This window comes from Neovison vison, chromosome 4 (genome assembly GCF_020171115.1).
Source record: "Neovison vison isolate M4711 chromosome 4, ASM_NN_V1, whole genome shotgun sequence".
Lineage (NCBI taxonomy): Eukaryota > Metazoa > Chordata > Mammalia > Carnivora > Mustelidae > Neogale > Neogale vison.
In genome coordinates, this window is record NC_058094.1 from 61,488,576 (window position 1) to 61,508,690 (window position 20,115).

Sequence of the window (20,115 nt, forward strand, 5' to 3'; positions counted from 1 at the left end):
GTTCTTTTGTGGGAAAGATAGGTGACACCATGCATGGTACATGCTTTTACTTTTAACCTATCGACGTCTAGTCTACGGCCATACCACCCTGAACGTGCCCGATCTCGTCTGATCTCGGAAGCTAAGCAGGGTCGGGCCTGGTTAGTACTTGGATGGGAAACCTATCGACATCTATATTTAAAGTGAGTCTCCTATAGCCAACATATAACTGAGTCTTGTCTCTGTATCCAACTTAACAATCCTGGCCTTTTAACTGATCTATTTAAAGTGCTTATAGTTATGATTGGATTAAAAGCTACTATCTTGCTAGCTGTTTTTTATTTGCTCTTTTTTCTTTTTTCCTTTGGTTCATTTTCTGCCTTCTCTAAGTTACTAGGCATTTGTATCATTCCGTTTTATCTCTTATTTATACCTCTCTTTTTAACAATGGATAATTAATTTATGAAAATAGTTGATTAAAGCATCTGCATTAGTAACTTCCATCTCTACTCCAGGCTCAATGCAGGCAGAAGTAATGCACTTTACAGTTTCAGAAGGACTGTACAAGTCAAAGATTTTCATCTGGAAATGCTGCCATATCTTAGGTCCTTCGCCACAGGTTTTTTCAGTGATTCCCAGTCTTGGTGGGCATCCAAGCAGTTCTTTCATTTTAAGGTTCTTTCCTTTGCACCTCTGGTCAAGTCAGCACACATCTCCAGGGCACACATCTCTAGGGATTTTATATCGTGGATGGTTACGGGCGATTCTAACTCAGTGAACCACCACCTCTGGTTCCACATGTCTTTCCAGTATCCTTCAAACCATGAATGCCTGGGCGCCTGCGTGGCTCAGTCTGTTGAGTGGCTGCCTTCTGCTCCAGTCCTGATCCCAGGGTTTTGGGACAGAGTCCTGCATCAGGCTCCCTGCTGGGAGAGGCTGCTTCTCCCTCAGTCTTCCCCACTCTGTTTCCTCGCCTCTGCTCCTGCTCTCTCCCTGTGAATTCCTAGAGGAATGTCCTTTGAGAGAGTGGGACTTCTTATACACACATGTCTTCAGCCTCCAGGAACTTCACATTCCCATTCAGCCTTTAGCAATTCATTAAAAATATCTGACTTGGTCTTTTTTTTGGCCTAAAAAGAGTCTGACAATATCTTTCTTGGAAAACGCTTGTCTCTCCCTATATTTCAGGACAGTTGTGTTTGCCCGGCAATCTCAATTCTCTCATGGGTTCAGGAAAAGTCATTAATTTCCAGCTTCTCATTTTTTTCCCCTTCTTTCTCCTGTTGCTTGGGTAGGAGTGATAGTCTGTTCAACACTTTTCATCTTCCAGCTGAATTAAGAAGTCTTCTTCTAGACAGAGGCAACTTGACCCATCTCACATATTTTTCATAAAAGAGTAAGTATATGGTAAAGAGACAAGTTTCTAAAAAGAAAAAAACAACAACAACTTGTTTCCAGTTCCTGCCACGTAATTGATTAACCAGGAGTATGACTTCAAATAAGAAAAATGAACTGATAAGACTCATTAGGCCTGCCCACCACCCCAAAAGGATCAAAATAATATAACCATGTGAAAGTGATCTGAAAAGGAAAGAAAAAAAAAGATATGGGATAAATGCAGAGTATGAGCTTATGTCTTATTCTTTAGTTGAAGGTTATGTATTTAAAAATAAAATAAGTGTTTTACATCTGGCCATATAAAGATTCATTCAGATCAGTTCAGCAACATCATTGACCACCTACTACCTGCCAAACACTGTCGTAATCATTATGTTATCTGAGGAATGAACAGGAGACAATCTGTGCCCTCGAGGAGTTTTTAATCCAGCAAAGAAGACAAATAATGTGCTTAATATGATTTGATTCAATCATTTAATTATAAATATCTGAAACAAGGATCTGCCCATTTCATTTTTAGAAGAAAACTGAATAACACACTATATGAATATAAAAATAATTTTTTACAATCGGATTATTCCACATAGGAACACTGCTTTAAATTAGAAGAAAATGACAACTGATTTCTCAAAATGTCCCTTGATTACAACTTCATTAAGTGGACAAAAACCCTTTTTACAATGACAGGAATATTTTACTCTTTAAATAATTAATTTGTATCTCAGACATTGTAGTAAAATGCTTTACAGAGTTAAAATTTTCATCACCATCTTACTTTAATTAATACTTTAAACAGAAAGATTTTTATTTATTACTTAGGTAGCTCTTTAAATGACTTCTTCTCTTTTTCAGTAAGTCATTTATAATTGAGGGGTTTCCAAAGCTGAACAGTTAGATGCAAAAACATGTGTTCGGAGTTGAGACAGAAATGGCAAATGGCCACATTCTTAAGATCATGTAATTGAGTCAAATAGGGAATTCAATACCTCAGCAGATGACAAGTTCAAGGATGACCCTGTTTTAGCAAAAGCTAAGTTGGAACACATGAAACCATCTGATTTTGAGTTTTCATGTGAATCGTTTTGGAGCACAAGGATTAATGAATGTATGAGAATGTGTCCTTGGATTAGAACGCATTCCTACAGAATGAGAATAAGAAACATGAGAAATATTAAAAAGAAAACAAATACAGCATTGTTAATTTCTTATTATGTGACTAAAAGACTTGAAGCAAAGGATTTGTGTGACTTCAGTGGTAGGTTACTTTCCCACAATGCACCTGCATGCAAAAGACAACTGTAAATAGTGTATGATTCTGTTCAGAGTCAGAAATATTCACATGCTGCCACCAAACATAGCTCAGTCTTCTGCATACAACTGCTGGGTTTGTCCTCTGGAACTAACAAGATTAAAAATTCAAATCTGCTTGTGCTTTGAACTAAAAGTAGAATTATCTAAAAACAGATATCTATATCTATGCATATAGATATATTAAAGACATAAACTGCACAATTTGGGAGGATTTTGGATTGTTAACAAATGTCTGAGATTAACTTAACTGTGTAATTTAAAACTCAATTGGTACATGGAAGACTCTGCCTTCAGTTCATGTGGATTATGTCACCAAATGTAATAATAGATTATGAGCTAAATAAATAATACAAGTAATTTAGATCCTACTCTGTTTATAACAAAGACAAGTAAAAAGTCTGTGAAAATTGTGAACTTTTCTATGGTTCTGGGTCAACCTGAACAAGAGTACCAGCTGTTCTATTAGATAATGTCTTGGATAAAGTCACTCCTGAATGAAATTTTTCACACTTTGTAGTAATAATGCATCACTATTGAAATGAAAAAAAAATGATGGCAAATATCTGAGATAGTTCAGAAATGAATTCTCTTCCATGACTGAATTTATCTTCTAAGCCAGCAAAGAATTAATAAGCATTTTGCCAAACTCCATGATTCTGCAACAGTTTACAAAATTAACAACACAGTATTGGTACAGTGAGAACATGTATCCAAAGTGTGAGAGGAGTTTATCTACTGTGATTTTATCTACTGTGATCTTACCTCCCACTTTCAGAATAAATAAAAATAAATGAAGAGCTTCTTTTAAGTTTCAGAACTATTTGACAATATCTTAGAAAAATTAGGGAGGTCACCCAAAACAGGCTGATTCGGGAATCGTTTCTTGTCCCTTCTTCTGAAAGCATCATTCTTTCATCTTCCAAACATGTATCAATTGGTGAGTGAGAAGAAAGGAAGAATACTCTTAGCCATGATGAAAACACAGGTGAGAATGTTAATGAATTTATTCTGCCAGCACCTGCTCTTACAGTAGTAATGACATTTTAAAATATGTATTTTGTGCACCAAAACATGCTTGTGCAGCCAAAACATGCTTACCAGTTGAAATGGTTAGATATATAAATGAGAGGTTATTTTTAGATTTTCTTTTTATACTGCAGATTTTCTTTTTAGATGGTATCAAATCACAAAATAGTTTGTAAATGTCCTTCAGCCAAGTCATAATGATTGCTGGGGTCGAAGTAGCATCGTTGAAGTTTTGCTAACAGTAAATCATGTTCTTTATTCGAACTATGGCTTTACCATGATTTGAATTATGCCAGAATTCTGTTCTAGGCCATTTGAAATCAAACATGAAAATATTAATTTCTTGCAACCAAGACATCTCATACCACAATATGATATGCATGGCTACTATACAGTAATAGCCGAGCAACATTTTTTAAGCAGAGAGCAGTTAGTGTTCTTTTCCGAGGCAGATGTTTTCCAGATTTGCTATTGTCATTCATTAAGAAAGTAAGAAGTCTGTGAGTTATGATAATGTGAGGTACGATATTATATATGCCATCTCATCCATAAAACACCACAGATTTTCTCGGCTAATTCTTTCTTTTGCTTGCTTTAATTGGTTCAGTATGACTGTTTTTCCGTTAGTGTAGAAATACTTATTTTGTCTGTGTGACAAAATATACTCAGAGAAAATAGGTAGGTAATGGGAATGTTGGTAAAATGGAAAGGAAGTAGATATTTTAGCTAACATGACTCACTATGTATTTAAAAATTATCCTGGTTTAAAGTAATTATAAAGGGAAATAATTCTGTGTATTTTATGAGATATTTAGCTCATATAATTTAATTTGGTGAACAATGTGTATATTTTAAGGAATTCAAAGCACTGTACAAACACTAGCCAATGAGCACTTCCATTTAAGAGAATAAAGGAGGTCTTGCTGTGTCCATAGTTTACTGGAGTAAACACAGTTCGCATGGCTTAATAGTGACAATGAAGTACTTAATGAGATAGAACAAAACTTGATTTTTTTCTCTCCTAGAAATTGAGTTTAATGCCTGAATTATCAGAAAAATAATGTGGTAATATACCACTGGCTGACTATAATTTTCAACCCAATATATGCCTTCTTAAAGCAATGTCCTTACCTAGATTGATCTTAAAATTTAAAGATAATAAGATTATAATACCTTGTTTAATAATCTATTGTGGATCTGATTGATAATACCACCAATTTAAAAATTATAATAATTCACCATCTTTCTTTGTTTCATTTCTTCCAAATATTTGAGTTGAAATATCCTTACTAAAAATAGAGATTTTCAATAATTACTATTAAAAATATACCTTCTAAAAATTTATTGAATCTATAGAGGTCATTAAGTGGTGGGAGAGGTTTCTATTTTCCCACAGAAGTGGAGCATGATATCTGTGCAGGGCTCCCAGCTGGCCTGCTGCTCAGAAGAGAAATTGCAAACCCACATTCCAGATTGCCTCAATATTGCAACATGAGATGACTGAATGAGGTAAAAACATAAATATCTTAAGAGATGATCAATGAAAATAAAATGATGACTATTTTACCAAACTTTCAATGGGAAGCCTTTAAAAGGACTATCTTTTTCAACCAACTGAACAATGATGGCAAGACCCATATACCACTCATAACACTTCAGTAATAGTATGCAAAACACTGAAAGAACATTAGGCTTTATCATGCAGAAGACTCATAATTCATTAACAACACCTCCTACACATAACTTTCAGCAGCAGCACTTAGAAATTTATATACCAAATGCAGACTTGGCTGAGGGTATAAATAACAATGGCTCCCAGAGTTTAGTAATTCCAAGTATGAGTATTATGCAGGTCTCTCCTTTTTTCCATTATACTAGACCCATAAAATTTATTTCCATCTCAGACAGCCAGCATGTACGGCCAATTTGTTATGATTATAATGACATAAAGAGAGGAGGGGGGGTAATAGCTCAAGTCAAGGGACTTCGAAAATGTAGAACAACCCCCTTTGCCCTGACGTCAATACCAAGGGAATTCTGATGCTGACTGGGGATCCCAGATGTCACGGATGAGATTTCCATGCAGATGAATTGTTGCGCTCTCAAGTGGCTTTTCTAATGCCCTTCAATGACACCCGATGCTGAACTGTACTCAGCCCCGATCTGAGTGTAGTTTGTGGCAAGGGCTATGGTGAACTGAGAAAGGCCATGCTGAAAAAGAACGGAAGCCCTCAACACAGATGCTGAATTTGTTACCTTTTGGTGACACTGGTCCTCTACAAAATAAATGATTCTGGCCCAGGCAGATTGATATTATCTGTAACAATCTACGATAATGTTAGCTCTGGAACCAAGAAGAGGCAGCTAGAGTTCATGAATTAACTTGTGACCACCCAAAATTCCTCCACACAGTGAGAGTTAATGGATGCACACAAAATCTCAGCATACTTAATCATCTGTCACAATTGAGAGAGATTCCTTGGCAGAAAGAAAACATATAATCAAAAGATAAATCCAACCACAACTTAGTGAATAACTACTAAGTACCAAACATTGTCCTAGGACACCTCACACAAATTACTTCACTTGATTCTCAATGTCTATGAGAAAAGTTTTATTATTCCCTATTTTACAAGTAACCTCAGTAATCACAGCTAGGGAACAATGAAGCTCTTCTTAGACAGGTTTGTCCAACCCTAAAGCTGGAGCTCTTCCCACTGCTATCCCACCTTGTGGTAGATTAAAGACGGCCACAGATACCTTCCTACTCTTTGTCATTGAAACATGGAGTCTAATTGTCTAATTCCTTTCCCCCAGAAGCTGAGTTGGCCTCAGTAACTTACTTGACCAATAAAATGAGGTGAAAAGGCCATTGTTTGACTTCTGGGTCTAGGTTATAAGAAGCCTTGCAGCTTACATCCAAGACCTCTTGGGGCTATAACTCGTGAAGTCTCCAGCCACTGTGAAAGAATACATAAAGGAACTGAGAGACTAAATGGGAAGGGGTCCCAATTGAAACCAGCCTTCCAGTCACCCCACCAAGATGTCAGACATAAACCATCTTGACCTGCCCCAACCAGGCCAGCCAACGGTTGGACATCTCCAACTGACCCTGGTTGATGCCTTGTAAAGAAGAGGAGTCATCCAGCAGATCCCCAAATTCCTGACAGACAACATTATCAAATATGATAAGATGATGTTGCTATATAAGCGCAAAGTTTTGGGGTGGCTCATTACACAGCAATAAATAACTGCAAGAAGATTTCTTCTCTGTTATTACCATGCTGTGAACCTAATGACAGTCTTGGGTAAGAAAAATAACCTAATATTATTGAAAAAATAGAATATTCTCCTGATCTTCGATAGACAGAATATGATTCTTTGTTTTCTTATTCAGGTTGGGATATACCTGGGTAATTAAAGAGAAAAAAGGAAGAAGAGGAGAAAAGAAACATGTTACACACATGAGGTACCAAAGAGAAAGTATATTTGGATTCTTTTGACTTTAGGTGATGGAAATCTTAATTAAAATGCTTTAAACAAAAACAAAGGGAAGTACAGAATGTATTGGCCCATGTAAGTGAAAATTGTAGTAGAATGTTGATCTTGGCTGTGTCTGATTAAGATGCTCAAAAATATAATAAAAAATAGGTTTCTCCCTCTTTCAGACTAGTATTTTCCTCTGGAAAATATTTTTTCCTCTTGGCTGCCTTTATTCTGAAGCCAACTCCTTCCTCATGGTGACAAGATGGTCAACAGTAGCTCTAAGTTTATATTATACCATCTCAGCTACGAACTCTCCAGCAAAGGGAATCCTCATTTGTAAGAGGTCCAGGAAAGGGTTGCCATTTGCCTAGATTAGACCACATGCCCTCCACTGAATCAGTTCCTGTGGTCATGGAAATGAAATGTTCTGTCTGGTCAGGTTTTAGTCAGCAGATTATCCATTAGCATTGGGGGTAGATCAACTGCATTTTTACCAGATGGACTGAGAGTATTGCTTCCCAAAGGATCCCTGTGTATTATTTCTATCATAAGGACTGGAGGGTAAATACTACAGAGAAGAAAATGCACCTTCCAAAGGGCAGTGAGAAGGAAATACCTATTCCCTTTTCACATAATTAAAATCATGTTAATGACTTGACTTTATCTTGATTATCTAAAGCATAGCTATAATTTAATATTTGAACAAAATTGCTTTAAACAAAATTATGATCTTCATCTCCACCACATCCATTTTGGTTTTCCCTCTCCTCTTTAAGAACACATTCTCCCTGTTCCCCAGAGTACTCAGTGGTCTTATGCTGCTCTCTGGTAGCCCATGGCCTCTCACCCTGCTGGCAAGTGGCCCGTTTTCTGAACCTAATCTTTCTAAGAACTAGACAACTGCCATCAACTAGTTGAGCCAGTCACCGACTTGTTCTTGGCTCCTTCATACTGTAAAATGAAGGGACTGGGCAAGTAGCTTTTAATGTAACTTATTTAAACAATTTCCTCAGACTTTTCAATAAGACAAACTCTATAATAGCAAACCCTAATCCATCTGCATATCTCATTGCCCTCCTTGGATGAGAGGAGGGGACTCTCTTTCTCTCTCATAAATCTATTGAGTGGCAAACTTCCAGTCTCTTCTTCACTTTGGAGAGAGATGATAACACTCCCAAACTCCTTCTCCCTTTTCTTGTCCCTCCCTTCAGGTGGGAGAGGTGCTAATCTGTTTGGTGGGAGCCTTTTTCCAAGCTTGATGAGATCACAGATCACTGCTCATCTGTGGCATGACATCTAGTTCTCCTTGACAGATCTGTACTCATGCAGTGAGATCCCTCTCCTACTCTGATGCAAGCCATAGCACTTCCTGCCTCTCAGTAAAAAAAACCCACTTCCAGAGAGCCTGTTCCACTCAGGAGGGATGCTTGCCATTCTCTCTGCATCCCAGTCCCTCCGGCCCTCCAGAAGCAGTCTGTGAACTTTCAGTAAGTAGACTGGAAGACTCTGCAGCAGACTCAGCTCTCTTTGCAAATACAGAGTTTTTTTATTTGGGTGAGGTAGGAGGGGACCTGACCTTGGCCTCAGGTCTGAGCCACATCCTCCAATCTAGGTTTCCCAGAGCCATGACTTTAATTCACTACTTCTCTGCCTCAAATGATGATACTTTGGACTCTCACTTTGCTAGCGATTCTTCTCTCCACAGGTGAGAACCTCACAGGGAGAAGTAATTTTTAGCTCTCGTCTCATGCATTCTTATCATTTCGTTCTCAGACTGCCTTAGGGTGCTGCCAGGCAGGGGCTGTTCATTTCATTTTACAGCCAAGAAAATAGAGATTTAGAAAGTTAAGTGACTCATTCACGGCCTAGTGAGTTAGTGGCAGAATGCAACTAAGACGAAAAGAATCTCAGAGTCAGAGGCACTAACATTCTCCCAGAAGAATAACTCAATCAGCAGTTACCACCTACCCCTTGTACCACTCTAGCAAGAAACTTTTATGAAAACTTAAGAATTCTAATCTGTATGTACTATACTGGGTATAGGCAAAAAGAAAATCATGGAGATAACCAAGTATCATAATGTCAGGTGCATGATTTAATTGCTAAGCTACTGTAACACTGTGACCATGCAGATCACAAAAATAACACATTGCAGATGTTTTATCCATGTAGATCTGAGCAAACATTATGGAACTCCATGCCATGGTGAATATGTGTAAGTGTATTGGTTCTGTTGTTTTTAAGAACCTCATTGGATAGGATATTGGATATCATTAGAGATTATGCAGGCCTGAAAGCCTGTCAAATTGAGGCAGTATATGCACCTGCAGCCAGCCGTCCACCGCCACAGCCGTTCTGGCAGCTGTCTGTGTTCCCACCCTCCCCCACATAACTGGGAATATCAAGCCACATACAACTATGTCTGCCGATGCACAAAGAAGAAACAAGGTGACAGAGAGTAAATGGGAAAACCTTAGCGACCTCACTACTTCTAATACTAAACCAAGATATTCTGAACCCTGTAAAGCGAAGTAATGAAATATTTTTGGAAATGATACACTGAACGTATTTGGTATAGGAGTGGACTCTTTCAAGAGGAAAATTTTCCCACAATCTCATTATCTCAAATTAGTATCTAAGTATATCTCTGAATGTTAAGCAAAAGAGGTGGAGAAAGAACTAACAGAAGACTATTCTCTAGTATTCCCTGTCCTATACTAGGAAGTGGTATGAGGTTAAAAAGAAAAAAAAAAAAACCCAACAAAACCTATTTCTACTATTTCTTGGTTTCATAAGTAGTTTTTTAATTTTACTTTATGTGGGGGGGTGCAGAGAAAGAAAAATCTTGGATATTTTGTATGACATCTGGGTTGCTTTGTTCTGGGTTTACAATAAAGTAAGGGGCAGTAAAAATAAATTCCACAGTCCGTGGTTGCAACCAGGTTATAGAAGGAATAAGAGAATTCTGGAAAGCATGATGAGCACCTACCATAGACTAGGTCTGTGATTGTGTTTGGTCATCATTCCAGAATGTAGGTGCTCATCATGCTTTTGCTGAAAGAATGAACTTAAATTAACCGGGTTCATTACAGATTTATTGATTGAATGTCTGCTGAATGACTAATGTTACTTGGTGGAAGTGGTAGACTCGTGCTTATATGTAAAAGTATTTGGGAGATAAAAATATAAGAAGCTAAATATTTTCTGTTTGCTTTTATACACCTATGGATTTTTAAGATTTTATTTATTTGACAGAGAGAGGTCACAAGTAGGCAGAGAGGCAGGCAGAGAGAGAGGAGGAAGCAGGCTCCCTGCTGAGCAGAGAGCCCGATGCGAGACTCGATCCCAGGACCCTGAGATCATGACCTGAGCCGAAGGCAGCGGCTCAACCCACTGAGCCACCCAGGCGCCCCCCTATGGATCGTTTTATAAAAGTATTAGAGAACATCAAGTTGTCATCATCGTAGATGCAAATAGCTAAGCCCATCTCTTCCTCTAAGTAGCTTTCCCTCTTGGATAGGAGGAATAATCTTTCAACCACCAGATCCTACACCAGATCCTCTCAAGAGAATGATTCAGTTCTTGTCATGGAAAGTGTCACCACAGAGAAGTGACTGAGGAAGATGGAGAAGTAAAAACGCAGATGCCCAGGAGGAGTGTATTTACTTATGAGGCTGTGTTAAACAAGCAATGTGAAGAAAATATTTTGAATCCCAAAAACTAGCTGTTCTTTGGGTTCCACTGCTCTGTCTGATTCTTGCACCAAGGGGAGCTGAAAACTTCAGAAAATACTGAATGTGAATTCCTCAACATATGTGGTACCTATTAACATTCTCCTTCTTACATATGAACAGGAGAACTGGTACTTAATTTATTGAACCTGTAATTGGATCTAATGATATACATAATGCATATCAAAATTCAGTGGGAAAGGGGATGATGTCAGCAAAAATGACAAATTAAGGACCTTCAAAAATTCTCCGCTCCATAAAAGCAATGAGAAAACTCATCAAAATTGTCAGAGTCAATATTTTCAGAATACTAGAAATTAACCAAAGGCTCCCAGCAAGCTTGGTAGTAGTTTTTAAAGAAAAACAGCTGAATCTTGGTAAGAATAGTGTGATTTGTGCCATGTTAATTTGTCCTATTCCCATACCTCCTCTCTAATTCTACAGTAGCCTTGAAAATGAACAGCTCAATACCACAGTGAAAACTGCTGTGGGAAGAAAAATGTGGTGGGGCTCCTTTAAAGCTTCATTGTAAGAGAACTGTGATTATTTTACCTGTTAGCTCCTGGAAGACACTAACTGAAAAGATATCTTTATTTAACCTGACTCAGAGGTCACTTGGTGCAAAAAGTCTCTTCTCCAGGCACATTGTCAAAAACAATTATAGGCAATTGTTTAACTCTGAACCTAAAGTAGTAAATAGGAGTGGGGGGAAATAATAGGCTAATCAAAAATTTAAAAGGGAAAATCTGGGGAATGAGAATTTCACAGGGGCTTTGAAAAGCTCTGAGCTATTTTTGGGAATTAAAAAACTCACAAACACAGATAGATCTGTGCACATTCCCAAACTGTGCACATGATTAGGAAACATCTGAAAGGCCTAAACTCTCACCTCTAGCTGACCTAGAGGTTCTGTGCAAGCAGAAAGTGAAGGCCAAGGCAAAATTGTAAATTATCTGACTAAGCATTGAAATAGTTTTCCAACACACAGAGAAAGCCCCCCAGCAAAGACAGGGAGAGTTAATGGTTCATGCATTTAAGTAAATCTCTGTACAACTATTAGTGGACCACTCTGCTAACCAAGTGTAAACTTAGGTGGTCACACATGAATTCACAGAACTGGTACAGAAAGGTCACTAAATAGACAAAAACGACATGACAACAGTGAAACCTGGCAAGGAGGAAGAATTTGATTTCCAAAATTGCCACATTGTATTATTTTAAACTTTCACTTGCTTGCAAAAAATTATGAGGCACGAATTGCATGGAGTACTGGGTGTGGTGAAAAAAAATAATGAATACTGTTTTTCTGAAAATAAATAAATTGGAAAAAAAATTATGAGGCAGCACCAGTTTGCATTCCCACCAACAGTGTAGAGGGTTCCCTTTTCTCCACATCCTTGTCAACATCTGTTGTTTCCTGAGTTGTTAATTTTAGCCATTCTAACTGGTGTGAGGTGGTATCTCATTGTGGTTTTAATTTGTATTTCCCTGATGATGAGTGATGAGCATTTTTTTTTCATGTGTCTGTTAGCCAGTTCTATGTCCTCTTTGGAGAAATGTCTGTTCATGTATTCTGCCCATTTCTTGACTGGACTTTCTGTTTTTTGGGTGTTGAGTTTGATAAGTTCTTTACAGACTTTGAGTACTAGCCCTTTAACTGATATGTCCTTTACAATTATTTTCTCCCATTCTGTAGGTTGCCTTTTAGTTGATCATTTCCTTTGCTGCATAGAAGCTTTTTTATTTTGATGAAGTCTCAATAGTTCATTTTTGCTTTTGTTTCCCTTTCCTCTGGAGATGTGTCTAGTAAGAAGTTGCTCCAGCTGAGGCTGAAGAGGTTGCTGCTTGTGTTCTCCTCTAGTATTTTGATGAATTCCTTTATCAAATTTAGGTCTTGCATCCATTTTGAATTTATTTTTGTGGGTGATGTAATAAAGTGATCCAGTTTCATTCTTTGAATGTTGTTGTACAGTTTTCCCAACACCATTTGTTGAGGAGACTGTTTTTTTTTTTTTTATGTTGGATATTCCTGATTTGTCAAAGACAAGTTGGCCATAGAATTAAGAGTCCATTTCTGAGTTCTCTATTTTGTTCCATTGATCTATGTGTCTGTTTTTGTGCCAGTACCATACTGTCTTGATGATTACAGCTTTGTAATACAGCTTGAAGTCTGGAATTGTGATGCCTCCAGCTTTGGTTTTCTTTTTCAGGATCGCTTTTGCTGTTTGGGGTCTTTTCTGTTTTCATACAAATAAGGCTAAAACAGAAGTACCCTATGACCAAGCAATGATACTAGTAGGCATTTATCCAAAAGATAAAAAAAACAGTGATTTGAAGGGTACACGAACACCAATGTTTACAGCAGCAATGTCCACAGTAACCAAAACATAGAAAGAGCCCAAATGTCCATGAAGTGATGAATGGATAAAGAAGATGTGGCATATATATATATATATACACAATGAGATATTACTCAGCCACCAAAAATAATGAAATCTTGCCATTTGCCACAACATGGGACAGAAGTAGAATGAATAAGTCAGTCAGAGAAAGAAAAATACTGTATGATTTCACTCATATGTGGAACTTGAGAAATGAAACTGATGAAGATAGGGGAAAGGAAGAAAAAATAAGATAAACATGGAGTGAGACGAACCATAATAGACTCTTAACTACAGGGAACAAACTGAGGGTTGCTGGAGGGGAATGGGGCAGGGATAGGGTAATGGGGTGATGGGCATTAAGGAGAGCACCTGATATAATGAGCACTGAATGTTATATGCAACTGATGATCACTAAATACTACCCCTGAAACTAAAAATCATCATCACTGTCATCATGACTATGAGGCATGCAGAGAAGGAATAAAGTATGGCCCATACAAGGAGAGGAAAAATCTACCAGGGAGGGAGGGAGAAATCACAAGTAGGCAGAGAGGCAGGCAGAGAGAGAGGGGAAAGCAGACTCTCCGCTGAGCAGAGAGCCCGATGCAGGACTTGATCTCAGGACCCTGAGATCATGACCCGAGCCAAAGGCAGAGGCTTAGCCCACTGAGCCACCCAGGAGCCCATATTAACTATTTTAAATATGTGCAAAAAACTTTAGTCTAAAGGCCAAAGAAAATATGAGAATGATGTCTCACCAAATAAAGAATGCCAATAGGAACAGAAATTATAAAAAGAAAGCAAAGGAAATTCTGGAATTGAAAAATACATGAATTAAAATGAAAAATTCACTACAGTAATTTCAACAGGAGATTTGAGCAACCAAAAGAAAGAATCTAAAACAGGGTCCCAAAATACATGAAGCAGAAACTCTAAGAATTAAAGCAGTAGTTATCATATTTAACAATAATAGTTGGAACTTTAATATCTCATTTCTAATAATAGGACTAGAAAGAAAATCAATCAAAAAAAATAGAATACTTGAACAATACTATAAACGTCACAGACTTCACAGACATCTATAGAACTCTGCATACAACAATAGCAGAATACACAGTCTTCTCAAGTGCACACAGAACATTCTCCAGTATAGAACATAGGTTACATCATAAAAGAAGTCTCAATAAACTTAAAAGGATTGAAATAATAGAAATTGTCTCTCCAGAAATAGAAGGACATTTGAGAATTCAAAAATATTTAGAAATTAAGCAATACACACCTTTAAAAAAAAGTAAAAGAAGGGGTGCCTGTATTGTTCAGTGGGTTAAGTCTCTGCCTTCAGCTCGGGTCATGATCTAAGGGTCCTGGGATCGAGCCCCACATCGGGCTCTCTGCTCAGCAAGGAGCCTGCTTCCTCCTCTCTCTCTCTCTGCCTGCCTTTCTGCCTACTTGTGATCTCTGTCTGTCAAATAAATAAATAAATAAAATCTTAAAAAAAGAAGAGTAAAAGAAGAATCACAAAGGAAATTAGAAAATGTTATACTTACATATGATGTGATACACATAACACATAATAAATAAATACCTATGGGGGGGAAAAACTGAAGACACAACAAACCAAAACATAAGGAATACAACTAACAACAGTGCTTGAAGGAAATTTATATCTGTTGTATTAATCAGGGTCCTCCAGAGGAACAAAGCCAATAGGATATATATAGGAGGAGATTTATTACAGGAAATGGCTCACAGGATTACAGAGGCTAAAAAGTTCCCGGGTCTGACATCTGCAAGATGGAGAATCAGAAAAGCTAGTGTTATAATTCAGCCTGAATCTGAAGACCTAAGATAGAGGCCAGCTCATGTACAAAGGCAAGAGAAGACAGATACCTCAACTCAAGCAGAGAAAGTGAATCTGCCCTTACTCTACCTTTTTGTTCTCCATTCACCGAAAGGATTGGATGATGCCTGTCCATGTTGGTGAAGGAAATGTTTTTTTATGCAGTCTACTGATTCAAATACTAACCTGGAGATACCTTCCCAGACATGACCAGAAAAAAATGTTTTCCCAGCTATCTGGGAATCCTTAAGTTCAAACTGATACATAAAATTATCTACCATGCCTGTAAATGCCTATATTAGGAAAAAAAAAAAACTTCAAACCAGTAATATAACCTTCCACCTTAAGAAACTAAAAAAGAATAAACTATACTAAATACAAGCAGAAGGAAGAAAACAATGATTAATATGGAAATAAATAAAACAAAATAAAAAATAGTCAACAAAATAAAAACTTGGTGCTTTGAAAAAATCAACAAAATTAAACATTTACCTAGAATGACTGAAAAGAAGGGACAACACTCAAGTTACTCAAATCAGGAATTAAAGAGGGAACAATACTACTAACTTTATAACATGATAAAAAAGGAATTAAAAGGGAATGCTATGGACAACTGTATGCCAACAAATTAGGTAATCTAGATAAACAAATTCAGCTAAAGACACAGACTATCAAACTGCCTCAAGAAGAAATAAAATTTTAGGGGCACCTGGGTGACTCAGTCAGTTAAGCATCTGTCTTTGGCTTGGGCCAAGATCTCAGGGTCCTGGGATCAAGCCCCACATCGGGCTCCCAGCTCAGCAGGGAGCCTGCTTCTGCCTCTCCCCCTGCTCTCTCTGTCTCTCTCTCTCTCTGTCTCTCTCAAATGAATAAATGAAAAAGGTCTTTAAAATAAAAGAAGAAATAAAATTTCTGAATAGATCTGTAGCAAGAGACTGAATTAGTAGTCAAAATATTTTCCAAAGAGAAATTTTCCAAAGAGAAAAGCCAATGAATTCACTGATGAATTCTGTTAAGCATTTAAAGAATAATTAACAATAATCCTTCACAAACTCTCAAAACACAGAAGAGGAGAGAATCCTTCCTAACTCATTCTGTAATGCCAGTATTATCCTGATACCAAAAACAGAAAGTATAATAAAGAAAAATATCTCTTATGAATACACAAATATCCTTAGTAAAATACAGCAAACCAAATCCAGCAACATATAAAAAAGGATAATGCATCATGACCAACTGGGATTTATCCCAACAATGTAAGGTTGGCTTAATATCCCAAGGTCAGTTAATGTAATATATCAATTTTCAATAGAATAAAGTATAAAACCACCAATCATCTCGATAGCTGCAGAAAAAGCATTTTGCAAAATCCAACACCACTTCAGGATGAAACATTAAATAAACTAGGAATAGATATGTACTTCCTTTTTCCCCAAGTTTTTATTTAAACCTCAGTTAACATACAGTGTAATATTAGTTTCAGGTATAGAATTCAGTGATTCATCACTTAGACACATCACCCAGTGCTCGTCACAAGTGCTTCCTCAATAACCATCACCCATTTAACCCATCCCTCTGCCTTCCTCCTTTCCAGCAACCCTCGGTTTGTTCTGTATAGTTGAGAGTCTGTTTTCGGGTTTCCCTCTCTCTCTTTTTTTCCCCCTATGTCCATCTGTTTTGCTTCTTAAATTTCACATATGAATTCAATAGGGGAAAGAACTGTTTTTTCAACAAATGTTGCTGGAATAAGTGGATATCCACATGAAGAAGAAGAAGAAGAGGAGGAGGAGAAGGAGGAAGAGGAGGAGGAGGATGAAGGAGAACAGGAAGAAGAAGAAGAGGAAGAGGAAGAGGAGGAAGAAGAAGAAGAAGAAGAAGAAAAAGAAGTAGCAGTAGTAGTTAAATCCTTACCTCACACCACACACAAAAATAACTGAAAACCAACCACATAAAATCTAAAACTATAAAACTCTTAGAATAAAATTCAGAGGTAAATCTTTGTAACCACAGATTAGACAAACATTTCTTAGACATGATACTCAAAGCCTCACAAAGAAAAAAAACATAACTAGACTTTGTCAAAGTTAGAAACTCTTGTGCTTTAAAGGACACTATCACATGAAAAAACAACCCACAGAATTGGAGAAAATATTTCCAAATCATATATTTATCCAAAATAAATAAAGTAAACTTATAATTCAGTAAGAAGACCAACAATCTGATTTAAAAATGGACAAAGAACTCAAATAGCTATTTCTCCAAAGAAGACACATGGATGGCCAACAAGTACATAAGAAGATGCTGAACATCACTAGTCATTAGGGAAATGCAAATCAAAACCACAATGAGACATCACTTCACAAGCACTAGGATGAATATAATCAAAACAAAAACCAGTAAAATGTATTGGTGAGGATGAGAAATTGGAAACTTTCTATATTGCTTCTGTAAATATAAAATGGTATAGCTGCTTTGGAATACAATATGATAGATTCTCAAAAAGTTAAATATAGACTTACTATATGACTCAGCATTTCCACTCTGCAATATATACCCAAGACACTTGAAACCATGTTCATACAAACCTTCTACACAAACTTTCATAGGATCATTATTCCTAATAGCCAAAAAATGGAAACAAACCAAATGTCCATCCATTGATGAATAGATAAGCAAAATTTGGTATGTAAAGACAATGGAATATTATCTAGCCATATAAAAATGAAATACTATTATATGTTAAACATGGATAAACCTTGAAAAACATCATACTTAGTGAAATAAACCAGGCCACAAATATGTGTGGTTTATAATTTGCATAGATGATTCCATTTATGTAATAATGTCAAGAATAGGCAAATAAACAGAGACAGAAAGATTAGTGACTTCCAGGATGTAGGGAGTGACTTCTAATTGTTACAGGATTTCATTTAGGGATGATAAAAACGGCTGGTAGATTCATAATGGTAATGTTTGTACAACTTTGTGAATGTACTAAAAATCACGGAATTGGACATTTGTAAAGACTGAATTTTGTGGTATGAGAATTATAATTCTATTAAAGGAAAATATTCAGTGGTTATAATCATCCAAGCAATGTGAGAAAAATTTCCAATTAAAATTTATATTTTTCAACCAAGTTGCCTAATATTAAAAGCAAATATCAAGTCAATGTGTTGATATTTTATAGTTACTTGGGACATTTTCCTCCCTGGCTAGATTAAGTTTTCCATGACATCTAAAGTAAGGACTTTTAGTCCTTTCAGGAACTATGAGATTCACTATTTCTTCATAATTTAAATATTCCAAATTTAAGCACAGAGTGTCTAGCATATTATTCTGCTTACTGAATTTTCTAGGATTAGCATTCTTTATCCAAAAGCAGTTTATGCAATGTAGGCTAGCAGGCTAGAGATAGAGGGAAGAAGTGGAGTTCAAGTCTGAAGGCAATCTCCTGGCAGAACTCACTATTCCTCTGGTGAGGTCAGTCTTTTTCTATTAAGACAGTCATCGGATTAGATAAGTCCTACTCACAATACAGAGAATAATCTGTTTTAATCAAAATCTACTGATTTAAATGTTAAGCTCACCTAAAAAAAAAAAAAAAACCAACAAAACGAAACAAAACAAAACAAAACAAAAACTTTCACAAAGACATCTAAAACAATGTTTGACTAAATATCTGCATATTGTGGCTTAGCCAAGCTGACATATAAAATTTCGTCATGGGCATAATATGGTAAGCGTGCTAGGCTCCTGTTCTGGAATTCTGAGTTCCCCTTCAACTATCTCTGTTATTCTCAGAAGGGACTTCACCTCTCTAAACCTCAACACCTTTATTGTAAAATGTGAGGAGATATTGAAATTATGTATGCAGAATAATAAGAGTTGTGGGGGGCCAATCTGACCTACCCTTTCTTTCCCCCCCCCTTAAACTGTATATCACATGCCAGTGAGATTTTTTTCGCATTGTACTCTGTCATTGACACCCTCAAGACTTGTTCAACAGAGTGTTACTTCATTTTTGTAAATCCTTCCCTCTTCACTTAACCCCAAAGGAAAAAAATTATAAGTATACCTTCATTTTGTCTCTCTCTTGCATACCATGCATCTCCAACTATAGAACCTTCATCTAAATGTCTATAAGTATCTCCCCTAAACACCATGTTCCTAAATTGCCTCACTACCTCATCAAAACCTAATGAACCTATTAATGGTTGATTCTTGCAAGTTCTTGTTACAAAGGATGTAAACAGGCAATCTTGTTATCAAGATTCAATTATTTCTACTGAAAACCACTATGTATCAACTACTATGTAGATTACTTCACAGTTGTTAATGGATATAAATGCTCATCAGCCAACCTCATTAAGGCTCCTTACACTCCCTTGAAATAATTTTCCTTACACTTAGTCAGAGCTTTCTTAAGGTCTCTAAAATGGTTACTTCTCACATTACTCACTTTTGTTCATCTGGATACCTCATGCCTACTCATCTATTTGAAGTTAATAACCTGAATTTATACTCTACTGAGAAGACGGAGACCATCCAGAAATAACCTCTTAAATTTCCCATTACTAATTTCTACTGATCTACTGTCGCACCCCACATTATTTTTTACAAAATTTTTATTTATTTATTAATGAGAGACAGAGAAAGAGAGAGAAGCAGAGGCAGAGGGAGAAGCAGGCTCCTCGCTGAGCAGGGAGCCCAATGTAGGACTTGATCCCAAAACCCCCGGGAACATGACCTGAGCTGAAGGCAGATGTTTAACCATCTGAGCCACTCAGGCATGCCCCACCAAATGATTTTTTAAAAAGATTCATTTATTTGAGAGAGAGAGAGAGCATGTGCGTGGAGTAGTGGGGCAGAAGGAGAACAGGGGGCAGTTCCAAGCAGACCCTGCACTGAGCATGGAGCCCCATAGAATGTTTGATCCCATAACCCCAAGATCACGACC

General features: G+C 37.0%; 1 pseudogene; it reads right to left on the reverse strand.

The window, feature by feature from the left end:
• Nucleotides 1–420: 420 nt before the first annotated feature.
• Nucleotides 421–20,115, reverse strand: part of LOC122905331 — a 29,038-nt pseudogene continuing 9,343 nt past the window's right edge.